The sequence below is a fragment of the Oryx dammah genome, unplaced genomic scaffold (genome assembly GCF_014754425.2).
Source record: "Oryx dammah isolate SB20612 unplaced genomic scaffold, SCBI_Odam_1.1 HiC_scaffold_20, whole genome shotgun sequence".
NCBI classification, from domain to species: Eukaryota; Metazoa; Chordata; class Mammalia; order Artiodactyla; family Bovidae; genus Oryx; species Oryx dammah.
This window is the reverse complement of record NW_024070204.1, coordinates 16354866-16373523: the sequence shown is the minus strand read 5'-3', so window position 1 is coordinate 16373523 and position 18658 is coordinate 16354866. Positions and strand designations below refer to the sequence as shown.

Sequence of the window (18658 nt, the reverse complement as noted above, 5' to 3'; positions counted from 1 at the left end):
GACAAGCTTTCAGTCCAGGAAAAGTTTTAGGAAGCTAGGAGAAGGAAGGTGGGTATAATAAACAGTGTTAAAAACATAACTATGCCTAAGAAATGATTTTACATTTTTAATAAATAAAGCAAAACAGTCTATGTAAATAAATGTTTGTGTTTCTAGATCAAGTTCACTAAAACAAGGAGGAAGCCTAAAATAATTCCAAATTACAAGTTTAAAAATATTTATAAAACTGCCTGTGGAGAAGTTCAGTCATTTGCTAGCAACCAATGTGGAGGTTGTACCACGGGCTCCAGTTCTCACACATTTTCCCTCTAAGGACTGCCAGGAAGGAAAACACCTACCCTAATCTCTACGGCCAGCAGACAGGTCAGCCTGGTCGGAACACCTGCCCCAGAGAGGTTCTCCGGAGGAAGCTTGTCATCCCATCTCTTCTGTCCCCTTGAGCCGCTCCAATGTCCAGCCCACAGCTGCTCCCTGGCCAGAAGGTGGTGGAGAACAGCAGGGAGACCCCCAACTTCTCAACGCGTTTCTTCGCAATCCAAGACTTTGAGACTGGGCGTCCTCTGGGCAAAAGAAAGTTTGAAAATGTGTACCTGGCTCAGAAGAAGAAAAACCATGTCATCGTGAAAGCCCTCTTCAAGTCTCAGGTAGGGAAGGCGGGTGAAGAGTACCAGCTGCACAGGGAGATCGGCAGTCTCCCAGCGTCTTGCTTCTCAACAATTTCTCGAACCAGCGAAGAATCTGTTTGATTCTGGGTTTGCCCCTCACCGGATCCGGGAGGAAGGGGGAAGCTCAACAAGGAGCTGCGGAAGGGCAGCACTTCTGAGGAGCAGCGAACAGCCAGGATGAGGGAGGAGCTGGCAGATGTTCTGATGTTCTGCTGCGGGAAACAGGTGATTTGCAGAGACTTAAAGCCAGAGAATCTGCTCTTGCGGCTCCAAAGAGAGCTGATAAGCTGGTCGGTGTGATAGCTTACGGTGAATGGTGTCGGATTCGTGATCTCCGAAGAAGATTTAGCTTTGGGACCAGGGACCAGGCTTGATCACTCAAGAGATTTTGTGTAGCCGAGTTTTATTCAAGTAAGAAAAGGCACAGAGAAAGCTTCTGACATAGACATCAGAAGGGGGTGGGGGGGGCCCCCCCCCCGCCCCGCCCACCCAGTGTTAGCAAGGAAGTTATATACTTTTAAAATTAGCTATTATAGTAAATCAAAAGACTGTCTCAAGGTTGTCAAGATCTTACTAGACCCACTCCCATAATTTACATTTTAAGATAACGGGATTAGCCAGAAGGTTTTCAGGAAGGAGAAACTGTCCTCAAGCAGGATACATTGTTTTTATATAATTCTTGAAAGTGAAAGAAAGTGAAGCTGCTCAGTCCTGTCTGACTCTTTGCGACCCCGTGGACTGTAGCCTTCCAGGCTCCTCCGTCCATGGGATTTTCTAGGCAAGAGTACTGGAGTGGGTTGCCATTTCCTTAGTTCAGAGTTTAAACTGAGTTGTTTGTTGTGTAATCATCAGCTCCGGGCTTAAAGAGAGAGAAGAAAAAAAAAAAAAGAAAAGAAAAGAAACGTTTTATGTGACTAAGACTAAGGAAGGTAGAGAAAAAAAAAAGATGTTTGTCCTTTCTTCCTCCTTGAGAATTCCAGCCCCCTATCTCCTCGGGGACCCCTGGACTTCTTATCAACCTGCCTAGGAACTGACTCTCAGGTGCATGCCCTCTCCTTGAGGAGGAAGACAGTGTTTGGCACCTGGTCCCCCTTTCTGCAGAGATGATTGAGGGGCACACACCCAGGGAGAAGGTGGATCTGGGGTGCATTGGAGTGCTCTCCTACCAGCTGTTGGTGGACAACCTGACGTTCCTGAGTGCCTCCCACAAGGAACGAGATGTATCTACGCATCGTCAAGGTGGTACTGAAGTTCCCCGTTCTGTGCCCACAGGAGCCTAGGACCTCATCTCCAAGCTACTCAAGCATAACCTCTCAGAACACCTGCCACTGACCCAGGTCTCAACCCACCCTTGGGTCCAGGACCATTCTCGAAGGGTGCTGCCTCTCTCTGCCCTTCAGTCTGTCCCCGGAATTGTCCGTCCTTTTCTCAGTCGCGTCTGTGTTTACGTCTGTCTATTGTAATTAGGAGGAGGGGTCCCTGGCCTCTTCCACCATCTGTCTTCTACCTATGCTTTATTTAATAAAAGCAGATACTTTTTGTACTGATGACTGTAAATGTTTACAGGTGGAGACTGCTGTGGAGGAAGCCATGGGAGGAGGCTGAGGAGTTACCCACACTGGTTGCCAGGGTTGGCACCGCATCACCATGCCTCGGAGCGCCCAGCCCTCTCAGCTCTAGCCCCCACCTGGTCAGCTCCCAGCCACCCCACCCCCTACGTCTTTTCTGTCTGCTGCTCTGACTCCCAGGCCTGGAGATGCGGGACCTCGGCTCCACTCTGTTATGCCTGCACACCAGCCATCTCTGCCCACCTGCTCTTAACTACTCGCTCTTAGTTGACCTTTCATCTTTCTGTCTCCTGCTAAAGCCCTACTGACTCAGGAGCAATGAACACTGCTGTACCCAGAAGCTGTCTTTTTTGTTTGTTTTTCTACTCTGGTGAGGCTCTAGCACAGGAGTGAATAGAAGCACTACTGATGGTACCTTGTTCCTGACAACGTTTTCGCTGCCAAGTATGATGCTTTGTGTAGGTTTTGCTGTTTGGTTTTGTTTTGACCGCCTTTGCAGCCTGCAGGATCCTGCAGGATCTTAGTTAAAAGAACAGGTGCACTCTGCAGTGGAAGTGCAGAGTCCTAACCATTGGACTGCCAGGGAATTCCCTTGCTGTAGATACATCTCTTTTATCAGATTAGGGAAGGCTTGGTCCCTTCCTAGTTTGTTAAGGATTTGGGGTTTTCTGAATCATGAATATATGTTGACTTTCACCTAATGCTTTTTTTGCATTTGCTAATGATTTGTTCTTTTGAGCCATGTGATGACAAATATCAATATATGCTTATTTTCATTAAAAAAAATATACTGCCTATTGAGAGAAGGAATATGATCTCCATAGAGGCTCATGTATTGGAATTCTTCATGTATTGGCATTAGAATGTTTTTTCTTCAAAAGAAGAAAACATAATGTTCTCTCATGTTAACTATTCATAAAACTTTTAAGACAATTTTAACTTTTCTCTTAATAGAGTGTCCAGATTTGAGGCCAAATACTTACAAAATACATATAACTAGTGCCTGAAAGAAAAAAAAAGGCAAGTTTTAACATTGATTTACAATTATCTTTAGATAATGATTTATGTTTATACATGCTATTGAGCTTATATGCTAATGTTGTTGTTTAGGCACTAAGTCTTTTCTGACTCATTTGTGACCCCAATGTGCTGTCTATGGAATTTTCCAGGCAAGAATACTGGAGTGGGTTGCCATTTCCTACTCCAGGGGATCTTCCCAACCCAGGGATGGAAATTGTAGCTCCTACTGTGTCCCTTACATTGTGTGTGCTATGTTGCTTCAGTTGTATACGACTCTTTGCAACGCTATGGACTTTAACCCACCCATCTCCTAGGCTCCTCTGTTCATGGGATTCTCCAGGCAAGAATATTAGAGTGGGTTGCCATGTTCTCCTCCAGGAGATCTTCCCCACCCAAGGATCAAACCCAGGGCCTCATATAAACAAAGCCTGTGCTTTACCAGTGAGCTGTATCAACCTCTCCTGCATTGCATGTGGGTTCTTTACCGCTGAGAAAAATTAATGAAAGGATGAAAAATTCAAGCTTCATAGAATAAGAATTTTAAATATATTTCAATATATGTTACTAAAATTAAATACAGTAACAAAATGTTATTAGAACAATAAATCATAGTGATTTTTTTTTAGTATGCCTGGCAAAGGCAGTTTTAAGAGTCAGTTATATCAAACTATCTTGGAAAAATATTTCAATTTTGGTGATAGAATTCCACATCATAAGGAAAAAACGCTTCAAAACTACTTTACAGATCTTAGATATTACAGTTTATATAACTAACATTGAAATCCAATGAAAGCCCCAAATATAGACTTAAATCTTATTTATGACTAGAAGTAAAAAAAAAAAAAAAAAAAAAAAAACATAGCTAAAAGGTAAACTAAAAGTATATTAAAAGATAAATACTCCATAATCCGAAAGGATACATTCCAGAAATGCAAACGTGAAGTGATATTAGAAAGTCTAACCATACGATTCATCACATTTCTAGATTTTTATTTTTTAAATAGTGTTTTAAAATACAGTAAAAGACATCTAAAACTTGAAAATACACTTCTATTTGGCTTTTTTTTTAAGTTTCTCAGTCTTTGTGACCCCATGGACTGTAGCCTACTATGCTCCTCTGTCCATGGAATTCTCCAGGCAAGAATACTGAAGTGTGTTGCCTTCTCCAGGGGATCTTCCTGACCCAGAGATTGAACCCAGGTCTCCTGTATTGCAGACAGATTCTTTAAACTACAAATTTCTCAGAGTTGATATGTTGCTTTCTAATGTTTCAAATGACATGGGACTAACCCAATGAAGAAATTATTTCTGAGTCACTCTGTATCCTGCCCTTGGCATCCCAGATTACTACCTCTTCTACACTGTACACCCTTGATATTTATTCACGTGCATATAATTTTTAAAATAAGAATATTGTAGGTGAGGAATAATGTGAAAGGTAAGATAAAGATAATTTGGCAGCTTCTACTTTGTTTCCTTTGGAATAGCCAAAGGAAAGAAAAGAAAAGAATGATGAAAGAATGGGGAAAGATATCTCCTAAACTGACATAGGACATTTCTTCTGACACCCCATTAGTTGTAATTCAGTCATTTGACCACATCCACCATCACTTCATGGCAAATAGATGGGGAAACAGTGGAAACAGTGTCAGACTTTATTTTGGGGGCTCCAAAATCACTTCAGATGATTTGATTGCAGCCATGAAATTAAAAGACACTTACTCCTTGGAAGGAAAGTTATGACCAATCTAGGTAGCATATTTAAAAGCAAAGATATTACTTTGCCAACAAAGTTCCATCTAGTCAAGGCTATGGTTTTCCCAGTGGTCATGTATGGATGTGAGAGTTGGACTATGAAGAAAGCTGAGTGCCAAAGAATTGATGCTTTTGAACTGTGGTGTTGGAGAAGACTCTTGAGAGTCCCTTGGACTGCAAGGAGATCCAACCAGTCCACCCATCAGTCCTGGGTTTTCATTGGAAGGACTGATGCTGAAGCTGAAACTCCAATACTTTGGCCACCTCATGTGAAGAGCTGACTCATTGGAAAAGACTGATGCTGGGAGGGATTGGGGGCAGGAGAAGAAGGGGATGACAGAGGATGAGATGGTTGGATGGCATCACTGACTTGATGGACATGAATTTGGGTGAACTCTGAGGTTGGTGATGGACAGGGAGGCCTGCAGTGCTGCGATCCATGGGGTTGCAAAGAGTCGGACAATACTGTGCAACTGAAATGAAATGAATGAATGAACAGACAAGGAAAGATTTAGAAATTTATTTTATGTGTCAGTGTTTATGTGCTTAGCTAAAAGTTCTATTAAAATGAAATGAGGGAAGAATTAGTGTGAAGGGAAATTAACAACCTGCCTCACTAAATCACTTTTATTTCCAGGACTTAAAATATTGGGTCAACCTATTTACTCAGTGATCCATCCTGACCTATTTCATGATGTCTCATTTATTTCAGTTTGATGTGGTCTGGTATGTGGTTGCTTCTGTACTAGACCTCTTAAAGATTTATTATTACATTATTATTATTATTATTAAGCTTCTTGAATCTCATTCCTTCTTTGTTGAATCAGAATTTCTTGGGATGTGGCCTCATTTTACATTTTTAATGGTAACCAGCATGATTCTTGTGGGGGGTTACTTGGCACTTGTCCATATAATAACCACTGATCTAGACTTCACATAGTTAGGCCTGGCTTGATGAAAAAAAAAATCATCACAAATATATCATAATAGTAAAGAAAATAAAACCTCACATTGCCATCTTTACATCAGTAAATCATGTCTACTTTGGGTAGAAACATGTTTCCTAAGTTCCCTTATTTTGTTCTGTCTCTACGGGCTTCTCAGTCTCCTACTTCCAAATCAAAACTTGAACACAGGAATTTTACTATGCTTATGTGAATTACTTCTCCAAAGACATCACTTTCTAAGAGTTCTCTTTAGGTAGCTAGTGATTCAGGGTTGGCCCCTCTCCAAGTTATTGCAGGTACCGACTCAAACATGCAGAAACACTGACATCTGGGCTATCCTAGGGACCCTAAAATGATCAGAAATGATGCTTGCGATCATGTCAAGATGGAGAATATTTTGAGGACTCTCCCCTCAAAGTCCAGTATATCATGGGTGTAGATGTTTTAGACTGTCAACTCCCAACACAAGAAAATGTCATTAGATGACTGTTCAACTGTTTATTTTAAAGTGAGACTGAATGCTGTTTAAATAGACTTAATTCATCTCTTCCCAAAATTCAGGCAAAAAAAGATTGGTTTCTGGAAGATGTACTAGATTTTCACTAGGATATTCACCATGAATAATTCAGTCTGAAGACAAATAAAGGTACATGAAGAACAGATACCTTTTGCTATGCTAGTACCATAAATCCAAATAAAATTTAGTATATTTTTATGTGGTCTTTCATACTGAGCTGAATTCACATTGTTCTTCTCAAGTTCAAATGAGGAACAGCTCTAGCTCATGCAAAATTGGCATTAACTTTTACCAACCTACTGCACCTACTGAGCTATACTAAGTCCTTGATTGAGAAAGCTATAGGAATAAACAAAAAGTTTGAAAAAACACGTTTTAAATAGGTCAAGGAAGCTATTTTCTTCATTTTATTTATACCTCATTCTGGGGTTTATTTAAAACCCTCTGTGGTCCTCCTTTTATTATATGATTTTTCAGAAATAAAAAGCAGCAGGGCATCATCTTCAGACTTTATTTCTGTTTATTTAATTTTTTTAAAAAGATTTTCTTCAGTGAATTGCTTCTGGGCCCAAATACTTAGCTAAATAACAAACTATAAAAGCATAAATATTTTAAAAGAATAACATTAATGGCAATAATAAAGAAGATATCATTTTTATTTAAATTGCTAACCAAACTCATCACTGGTATTCTATTCTCTACCCAATACATTTTTTCTTCTCTACAGTTTTCTTGTATATCAGTTGCACATTAAATAATATCTAGAGCCCTAGGAAAAGGGTGTACATAAATTATATGAGGAAATATACTGTATCTTTAAAATGTTGGTTTTGTACATTTTAAAACAGTGAGAAAATGATTTTGGCTGTTTTAATGAGAAACACAAACTTGTGTAAAGAAAATATATTTATACATGTCATATGTATACTTACATGTATTTTCATATATATACATATATAGTGCTGCATATTCACACATCTATGTGTATTATATATATAATGTATATATATATCCATATGGGTATTTTCATACATATAGCTTTGCATAATAAATACTAGAAAGTATGTAAAAATTATAACGCTAATTTTGTTTGAAAGAAATAAAATATTTCAAGTACTATTCTGCCATTCTGCCAGTTTCAACCTATATGCCTACACAGTTATTTTCTTCAATCTTCAACATTTCTAAAAAATATTATTTAGTCCCTTTGAGTATGGTAAGTAGAATAAGGTAAATTCTCAAAAGTTAGAAAAACTGTGGTATACTCTTCCACTTGGTTGCTGTAATTTAGAGAAATATTTAATTCTGCTGTTGTCAAGAATTTGCATGTATAAATTTTGTGGCAATAAGAAATAACCTTTCCATGTTATAAATTAACTTTTTAAGAAATATACTAGGATTAACTAAGGCCTAGATTGTTTTTCTCAGATAAAAAAACGTATGTATTTCTGAAGATGCAAGCTGCATTAGTAAAAACTCATAACTCAACTATGTGACATTTGGTTTAAAAAAAGAAAGAGAAAAATATGTGGGATTCAATCAAGTTTGCATATGCTGCTGTCTAGATAGTGTGGAAGCTCAAATGCCAAATATAGATTAGAAGATCTAAATGGGATTTTTTTTCTCCTGACAACAAAATACTTCTGATACATGATATTTAGCGGGGAAATATATACAAATCCTCTGGAACTTCTAAAAGTCCAGGGATTGAAAGTATTTTCTTTTGAAGAAATATATTTGACAGGTTAGGGTGAATGACTTCTCCAAATAACCAAGGAATTAGGTTAGTTTATATACTCCAGAATTAATACTAGCAGCACTATTAAAAAATGGGGGGGGGCATTGTTATTTGTAAATTTGGTAATATTAGGTTACACAAAGACTTAAAAAAAAGACTGGGAGACTTCTCAGTACTTTTAATATAATAAATAATAGCTCACATTATTGAGTGCCTGCTCTGAATTAGGTCACTATGACAAATCTAGGTATGATCATGACAAGAGTCTTTTGAGGTAAGTATTATTATCATCACTCGTATTTTAGAGCTGAAGATCTTTAGACTTATATCAAATAATTTGGGTGGATTTACATGGACAGCAACTGCTGAAGAAGCTGTCTGAACCAAATCAGACCAAAGCGAAAGTCTGGATTCTGAACTACCACAAAATGTGCAACACGTTTCCTCATTAGCCGACGCCCACTGATGGTCTCTAGTAACAGAACAGCGCCCTGTGTTCAGGGGGCTTCCCTGATGGCTCAGGCACAGTGTACTGTGTCTCTCAAATGTATGGGATCTCAGACCTTATGCTTTTGTTCAAATTATCTGTGTCCTTCTGGGTTAAACAATCCATTTTGTAAATATTCAAGTTTTATGCCTTAGCTACAATCTGTTAGTACATTATTAAAACGTCTTTGTTTTAATAGTTCTTTTTTTTTTTAATCAGAGAAGGGTGTCGCATGGAAGAAAGGAAATCTGCAGGTAGGGCACGGGGAAAATCAGATAGTATTGTGTTTTATCCCATTTGGGTCAGTGCTCCTGTGGGTGTATTGTTCCCTACCCATTTTCACCCTACATTCTTCCCCAAGAGGCTGTACCCTGGAATTGCATCCCCTGGGCCACAACATTCCCTGGTTCTGGCTGAGTTTGGCCAAAGGGAGCAAATCAGAGGGCAGGTGGGGAAAGAAATTCGAATATTTCCTTGCTGGCTTACTTTCATGGTGGGCCATGGCTTGCCAGAGACTGCGCTCCTTTACTGTTAGCTGGAGTTGTTCTTCTACACTACAGTCCTGAATAAGGTGAGCCCATTCTTTTGGCTTCTTCAGCCTTCTGCATATTAGCAGATAATATCAATAGATAGCAAGAGATTTCCTGCGGCTGCTGGCCCTGGACAGCTGCCCTCTGATAGTCCCCATTAATCATTCAGACAGACTTTGTGGGCTCCCATTAATCCTGTCCAAGCCTTTTTCGAAGGTGTTTTGCGTTTATATTCAGTGTCTCTCATTCTCGGGAATATTGGTTGATCCTATATGGCCTGTTTCCATCTACTTAATGGGAACCAAGTCATTCTCTTTTATAATCCCTAGTTTCTGAAGGTGGGTACTTTTCACAGCCAGAGTTCGATCTAGTCATTTGTGGTTTTTCTGAAGTAAAACAATAGATTCAATGGAGGATGCTTTTACCTAATTTTGGAAAACTATTTTTAGAGGTCAAAAGTTAACTTATCTCAGGAAAAAGTATGTTTGGACCTAAATGAATTAGGTATTATCCAGAAGAGTCAATGGGTACCAACACCAGTGGCCTTATTTGATTGGCTGACATGGCAAAAAAATAAAGGAAAAAAAAAAAAGCACCTTATGCTTTCACTTGTCTCTTTTGATGTCTGGTATTAATTGTATTTTCAAATTCCTGAACTCTGTCTATGTTTATCTCTGGAGTATGTTTCTCTTCAGGTTTTTTTTTCCCAGACTTATTAAGATATAACTGACATTTAACATTGTGCAAGTTTAAGATGATGATTTGATACTTGAATATGTTGCAAAATGTTCACGACAGTCGGGTTAGCTAATACCAGCATAACTTCACATAATTACCATTTTCTTTTCCTTTTGGTGAGCAAATTCATGATCTGTTATCCTAGTAACTTTCCAGTATATAGGGCAGTTTTGTTAACTGTAGTTGCTCCGTTGTACATTAGATCCTCAGAACATACTCATCATTTAACTGCTTGCTGTTGTGCAGTCACTGAGTTGTGTCTGACTCTTTGTGACCCCATGGATGCAGCACACCAGGCTTCCCTGTCCTCCACTATCTCCTCACTATTTGAGCACCAGTTTGCTCAGATTCGTGTCCACTGAGTTGGTGATGCCATCATACCATCTCATCGTCTGCCACACCCTACTCCTATTGCTTTTGATCTTTTAAGTATCAGGGTCTTTTCCAATGAGTAACTGGTAACCTATACCATTTGACTGACATGTCTTCAGTTCCCTGACCCACAGTCCTTGATAACCACCATTTTACTTGTTTCTATGAGTTTGGCTTTTTTAGATCCCAGATATAAATGATATTACACAAAATTTGTCTTCTATATTATGTTTTAAAATATGTTTCAGGAATTCTTTAAAGACAAGCAAGAAGTTGTTGCTCATGGTGTTGGATTAATGGTACTTCCTTGACTCATTTTATTCCATGCAATGTTGAAGGATAAAAGAAATATAGAAAAATTGTTTATTAGGCAAGTGTCCACTCTATTCAAATTATCCACAACTAATTTACATTTCTGTAGCTGGCTCAGCTTTAAAGAATCCACCTGCAATGTAGGAGATTCAGGAGATGCAGGTTTGATTCCTGGCTCAGGAAGATCCCCTGGAGGTGGGCATGGCAACCCACTCCAGTATTCTTGGAGAATCCCATGGACTGAGGAGCCCAACAGTCTACAGTCCATAGGGTCACAAAGAGCCGAAAAGCCGGAAACAATTGAGCATACATGCAGCTGGATTACAATAGATTCATCTATTTAAAGTGAAATGTTGTGTAGAAAAATCATGAGTTAATGTTGAAAAGGTTTAAGACCAACATATAGTGAATTATGAGTCCAGTTTAAGGAGCTGAACTTATTTTTCCAGGAGAAAATACTTTTGCTTTTTTTTCTCCACTTGGAATTATCAAGATGCAATTTTCAAGATGCAGGTGGTTAAAAAAGAAGCAATTGGATGCATGAATAAAAGTTAGAAGAATGGACAATATTGGGCTATATAAAAAGGAAGTGATGTTAGTTGAACCTGGGAAAATATAATGTGTAAATTGATGAAAAACTATAATAGCATACCATTGTGATAGAAAGTTTACAATAATGCCTTCTTTAATGTTTTTTCAAGGAATTTTAAAATTTACATTTCTCTTGTGGCACTTAAAGTATTAAGTGTTCTATTTTTGTGTAAAGAATTACTTTCTAAGAAAATAAGCACCCCATGAAGCAAAACTACATCTAAATCATCTTTATATCTTGTAAATGTAACAATTAACTTCTAACAGTTTCTAAAAATGTGATAGGCATACATAATTTTAGAAATGGAATTAGGGGTTTCTAAGCTTTTCATACTGAGATTGAAAAATTGAGACTCAGAGAATGTTAATGTCTTATTCAAGGTCACAGAACAACAATAGTTACCAAACTGGAATTTGATATCAGGTTTTCTAATTCCTGGACTTCCCTGGTGGCTCAGATGGTAAAGCGTCTGTCTACAATGAGGGAGACCTGGGTTAGATCCCTGGGTCGGGAAGATTCCCTGGAGAAGGAAATAACAACCCACTCCAAAACTCTTGCCTAGAAAATCCCATGGACGGAGGAGCCTGGTGCAGCCTACTGTCCATGGGGTCGCAAAGAGTCGGACAAAACTGAGCGACTTCACTTTCACTTTCATTTTTCTAATTCCTAGGAGAAATCAATTTCAATTACAGCCTGCTGAATTATTAAGTGAGAGAAATAAAGACATTAATAAGTAAAATAAAAAATAGTGTAAAACTATAAGTTATAAAACATTTTCTAAAGTCTGGATATTTGACTAAAATAAATAGACATAACTAATTGTAGCATTAAAGTAAATTCAAATATTTCAGCTATGGGCGATCTCAATTCATATTAATGCAAATATAGGAAAAATAATATTTTTAAATATAGTCATATTAATGCAAATATAGGTAAAAGACTTACTATATAGCAAAAAATAATTCTACACTTAAAGATGGAAAAATATGCAAGTTGAAATTCCAGCAGACAAAATTATCTGGGAAAAAGTACCATTGTTGATTTCACATTTATCCATTCATTTTTTTAAATGGCATGTAATATAGACCATTTTGAGGGAAATAGAAAATATATCTATATTAGGTGCCTTTCTAGGATATTAATCATTTTTTAAAAAGGTTTTCTTAGCATTTATCCATTTAGAGTACCTAATTCTATAACATCATTTGAATATCAAGTTATATTTCATCATTTTAAAAGCTCCTTCAAACATAGTAATTAGTGCCAATAATGTTTAATGTTTGGTTTAATGTTCATTTTTAATGCCACATTTTATAATAAAAATGTAAGTGATATAAATCAACAAATGCATTTGTGAAGTCACATTTATTATATTTGACATATTTATGAGGAATGCTACAGAGATATAGTGCCACTAATCTAAATACCATATTTTAAAGTTCAAGAACATTAAATGATTCCTGTAACCCCCTAAGGGTATATATACTTAAAATGGTCAAGTTAGGTGGAAATGTTAATCTCATGAAGTTACAGACAAAAGATTTGAACATATGTTCCAAAGCTTTTTTATTAGATATACTCACAAAGTGAATATTTTACTACAGTGTAATTTTACATGCCAATTACGCATGCATACATTTTAATCACAAAGCAATTTTGAAGACTATATTTTAACACAACTTTGAATAGAAAATAAGAATTATTACTAGTCATAGTAAAATCAACCTGCTAGTTCTCAAAAGGGAAGACAGGAGGTTGCCAATTGCTGACCCAACTCATTCTCCTTAAGAAATTGCTTGCCTCCCTTTTCATTCTTCTTCTCTTGGAAGCCAGAACTTGGGAAAGAGATAGGACCTTAGAGAACAAAAGAGCAGCAAGAGAGAAGGAGCCTGGATTACTGAATGATCATGTAGAATACAGCTGCCTGCCCACCCACACTGGACCACTTACCTTGCTCTGAACTGTGACTTAAGAGAAAGGTCATCTTCTAACTTATTTGAGATGTTATACATTGTGATTTTCTTATCAAGTGGTTTAGTCTCTTCACTAAGTAACACAAACAACATACAAAATTGAAAGTGTCAGGAAGTTTGACAAACTGAGTATGGGATAACTGACCTCACAAAAAGACATAAAATGTATCTGTTTCCTTGTGAGCAGGTAATAGATCATAAATATCTAGACCACATTTATGAAAAACCAGTCGTATGTTTCAAGTTTATCAGCAGGCATTTGGTCCTGTCCAAAATGTCCTTGAGACATTTAGTCCACACCAAAAGGTCCTTGAGATTTAGTCCTGTCTAAAACCATTTGGCGTAGACAAAATATACTTATGAACATGGGAGACTGCTCCAGATCTCAAGGACCTTTTGGTGTGGACCAAAGTTTTACGACCAAATATCTCATGGATGCTTTGGAGAGGACAAAAATGTCCTGAAAAGTTTGAATCAGGTCATCAAATTTAAGACTTCTTGGGATTTGCCTGGTAGATAAGTGCTAAGACTCCCACTGTAGGGGACCTGGGTTCTATCAGAGAGTTGGGTCCCACATGCCACAACTGAAGTGTGCAGCCAAATCTAAAGATCTCACATGCTGCAACTAAAAACATCCAGCAGGCAACGTCCCATGTGCCGCAACTAAGGCCCAGTGCAGTGAAATAAGTAAATTAATTACCTTAAAAAAAGAAGAAGAAAATATGTCTTAAGACTTCTTCTTCACAAGTAAGAAGATTCAAGTTGAATATATTTAAACTGAGCAAAAACAAAAATTTTATTCTTATGATGATGGATTTCACTGCTGCAAAATTCAAGGCAGATCTGTCAGCAAGTACCATTAAAAGCTACCTAATAGCAATGTAAGTGACTAAGTGAAATTCATTATTTCTTCCTTAAGCTATACTCACAAGAGATAGGGGGAGAAAAGGTCAAACTTTCATAATGAGCATAGTCACAGCAAACTTTTTAGATGTGAATCATTTGCAAGTCCTTAAACTAGTTTTATTTTAATGTGACAGGCAAAAATATGCACCATAAAAGTGTAATAATGTATTCATTAGTCTTTTTTATTAGTTTGAGCATATATTTTGAGGAAGTAGACATACTCTTATTGCCTATAAACTGAGATGCACTCCTTTTTAAAGCCATTCATTTGCAGAAAATTTATTATAATAAAATTAGAAAAGCATGAAAACAATTCAACATGTGCTCCCACAAGGCTAACCAGTTCTAACTAATCCATTTAGTTAAACAATTAGTTTCAGTTTGTAAAATACATAGTGGTTAATCAATTTTTTGCCAATGTGTCATTTTAGACGTGTAAAGATGCATTAATAGTGTCATAAAACATGCATAACTAACATCTCCATGGAATGCTTTATGCTCTTCTAATTTGCATAAGGTATAAACAGAATGTGTGAGGAGAATGAATATAATAAATGTTAGCTCTTGAGGACTGAGGTCAGTTAAAGCATAGCAAATAAAAAGTGGTTTGTCTCATATCCAAGTTTCAACTTTCCTCACGGGTTATTAATTATATTGTAAGCCATTAAAAAATTAAAATGAGGATGCTAAGGAATGCATAGTCGTAAAGTAGAAAGCTAAGTAAGTTATGATAATGTGTGTTTCTGTTAGTATATGAATATTTTTGAAGGGTTGCTTGTGTGTACTTGCTCAGTGATGTCTGACTCTTTGCAACCCTGTGGACTCTAGCCACCAGGCTCCTCTGTCCATAGGATTTTCCAGGCAAGAATACTGGAATTGGTTGCATTTCTTCCTCGAGGGGATCTTCCAAACTCAGGGATCAAGCCTGAGTTTTCTGCACTGCAGGAGGATTCTTTATTGCTTGGCCATTGGGAAGGCCCATTTGAATGTTTATTATAGAATAATACATAGGACAATATGTATATGTAACTTACGTAAAACTGGATTAAATTGCTTAAACAGTGATATCCTTAAGCTAGGGCAGCCCAGAGGTGTCATTATCAGAATGTTTCTGCTCAGTAAAAGCTCTAGTTTCACCTTTGGCAGGGGCTATTGTTTTATTTTTGCTACCAAAAAATTAGCACAACAAAACAGCTCCACGCAGCAGCTTAACAGACACTAAAATGTGGGTAAGAGAGAAAAGGAAAGCTATGAATCAAAAACACAGGAGCTATAAGTGATTTCCAAGTTTCAAGTCTTTAGAAGTAGGCTATTGAGACCATTTAGAGAATTTCCTTGGGAATTTTTGTATGAAAACTCAGTATTTATAGTAGACATTGAGCAACTGCAAAACAGATATAAAAATTGCTGTGAGTGCCTTAAGAGTGTCTGTTTGCTCCTCTTTGGGATGTTAGATGTTCAGGAAAATCTTTTATCTAGACTGTGACCCAGAACTGGCTGTGCACACAGTGTTTTGATAAACAAAAGAAGTATGGTTCAAATGAAAGGGAGACCAAAAAGCAGAAACCAGTTTCTAAGCAATGGCACAAAAATCACAGAGTTCTTATCTTTGGAGGATTGAGAAGAGAAAGAGTTTGGAAGTGCTCCCTAAGGCGCTGACACATAAAAGCAGGCAGAGTTGTATCAGCCATTTACAAGTCATTGCCCAGGTGGAGATTTCATGGTGTCCAGTCAGTTCAGACAGAAAAGGCAAAGAAGAGTTCTTGCTTCACGGGATGACAATGGAGTGAGATACAAGAAGATTAGCAAAACTTGCACTGTGAAAAAACTAAGAATGCAAGAGGAATCAAATCATACCAAAATTATGAATATCCTAAATGTCTTAGCTAGCGAACCTTTAAAAATGATCTCTAGAGAGAAAAGAACATCATGAAAGGTTCTATTCACTGAATGAAAGGACCTGCTGCTGCTGCTGCTAAGTCGCTTCAGTCGTGTCTGACTCTGTGCGACCCCACAGACGGCAGCCCACCAGGCTTCCCCATCCCTGGGATTCTCCAGGCAAGAACACTGGAGTGGGCTGCAATGCAAGAAAGTGAAAGGTGAAAGTGAAGTCACTCAGTCGAGTCCGACTCTTAGCGACCCCATGGACTGCAGCCTACCAGGCTCCTCTGCCCATGGGATTTTCCAGGCAAGAGTACTGGAGTGGGTTGCCATTGCCTTCTCCGGCTCAAAGGACCTAGAATCTAGAAAATGCAAACCAGATAAGCAGTATCTTCTGTGCAGTGCTTCTGGAAGTGTGGTTCTCAGGAGGACCACAAGCATAAGTTTTGCTGGAAACCCATTAGAAATGAAAATCTCAGCAGAACTCAGAACCTGCCAAGTAAGTAACTGGGAGTGGGCTCCCATAATCTGCATTTTAATGAGCCTTACAGGTGATTCTAATGTACGCAAAGTTTAAGGACCATTGGTCTATGGAATACTGCCTTACTCTTTCTGGGTTGGTAACAAAATGTACAAATTATTTCCTTTCAGTGCTCTGTTTCAAAGCTTTCTGTTCTCATTAAAATGCAATTCTCATCTAATAAAATAAAAAATTATTCAGATTGAAATGAAATGCACATAATATGATTCCTAGTAATTTCCAAGAAACATTGAAAGTCTTTAATGAACCTAGGAACCCTCATTATGAGATTATTGACACTGTTGCCTCAGGATGATTCAGAGAGAGACTGCCCAGTTTAAGACTTAATTAACAAACACCATGGACCTTAATCTACTAAAGCTGATCTAGCACTGATCCTGCTGAAAAACCAGGCTGCCAGTCACAAGGACCAAAACTGAGTCCCCGTTATGATGGAACCATACTTACAAAGACCAACCAGTCACTTGGTAGCCAGCTGGCAGGTGATATTCCAGCAGGGTGGCATACTTTGTAAGGATCTGCTACTGTTCTTCAGAATGGAGGATGTGCAGTTAATCACAGACCTCTCTATGGCATTGTCTCCCAACTAGGAAAAGTTCATGAGTCTACTAACCAATGGGTAAATGTAGAAGTAATCACACGTAGCATCTATACACAGCATCCCTGGAGGAATTAGTGCTTCCCATTCATGCAATGCTTGGATCCTGTTACTGAATAGGACAGAGAGACACAGCAAAAATCCCATTTGTTAAAAACTATAGCTGTTACCTGGGTGCTTTAAGCTCCTTATGTTCAGGGAACAGTAGGCAAGAATGGAGTTGCTATCTTGCCAGGGATAAGGGATCCTGAGAGTTGAGGGAAGAATGTACCTGATATAGGCAAGAAGGGAAAAAAGAACCAGGTGACTTGCTTGGTGTTGCTTTGAACACCCTTGTCTAGTTGTGACTGTATATCAGGTACAATAACCATAATCTTAGGAAGGTATGGTGATCAGGGTTGAGATTCCTTATGAGATTCCCTATTCCTATATCTCCATAGGTGAGGTCATGAGGTGTTAATAAAATTTTAAAAGAAAACATAAAACATTAAGGAAATGTAAAAAGACATGAGACATAAGACAAAAGAAAAGGAAATAACCAAGAATACACAAATAAAATTGGAAAGAAATCTAGGACAATATTTCATACATAATGAAAGCATCTAACAAATCGATAAATTCCTAGATAAAAGTGATTCAAGAAGAAACAGAAAATAAGAACCTATCAAAAACAGTTACAAAAATAGAAATACTAAACAATGAAAAACAAGATTTAATTCAATACATATGTTCTATGAAACATTGACAGAAATGTCAGTATTTAATTTATGTGTATATTATTCTGAGATATAGAAAAAGAGAGAAATTATCATTCATTTAATGAAGCATTCAAATCAAAGATGGTATGCCAAAATTTCAACCAGTTTCACTTATGGCAAGGATGTTGTCCATTAATAAAATATGAGCAAATTAAATTCAGCAATGTATTTTTAATTGGAATTTTAAGTGTTTGTTTAATAGCTGGAATGGGAGGATATTCTATAGTAAAACATTAATGTAATTTATAATGTTAATCAATTAAAGAGAAATATAAACAAAAATAAATCAGATGTGATAAAGAACATTATAAAATCAAATACACACATGTATCATTTTAAACTCAGAAAACTTAGGAATATGAGAACATTTTTTAATTTGAAAATAGGGATATATCAAACACATATGTCAAAAAATTCTGTGAAACTTAATAAATAAAACAAGAATGATAATCATCATCATTAGTCTTTATAATTTTATGAAAACTTAAGGCAGTGTAAATAAGATAAATAGATAAAACAAAAAGATTTGGGATAAAGAAATAAAAAATATAAATATATAATTGTTATATTTGTCTACACAGGAATTAAAGAGACTCTATAAACCATTAACAGTAAGTAAACTTAGAAAGTTTACCTGGTATAGATCAATGTAGAAAGTCAGTAACATATCTATACACAGCCAAAAACATTTTGATAATGCAATTTAAAAAGGAATATCAATAAGTGTAAAAACAAAAAGACATAAACATTCTGAATTTGG

At 37.2% G+C, this 18658-nt stretch overlaps 1 pseudogene; it reads left to right on the top strand.

Moving 5' to 3' along the window:
• The first annotated feature begins 263 nt into the window (after positions 1-263).
• Positions 264-2128, top strand: LOC120879251 (annotated as a pseudogene).
• Positions 2129-18658: the final 16530 nt, after the last annotated feature.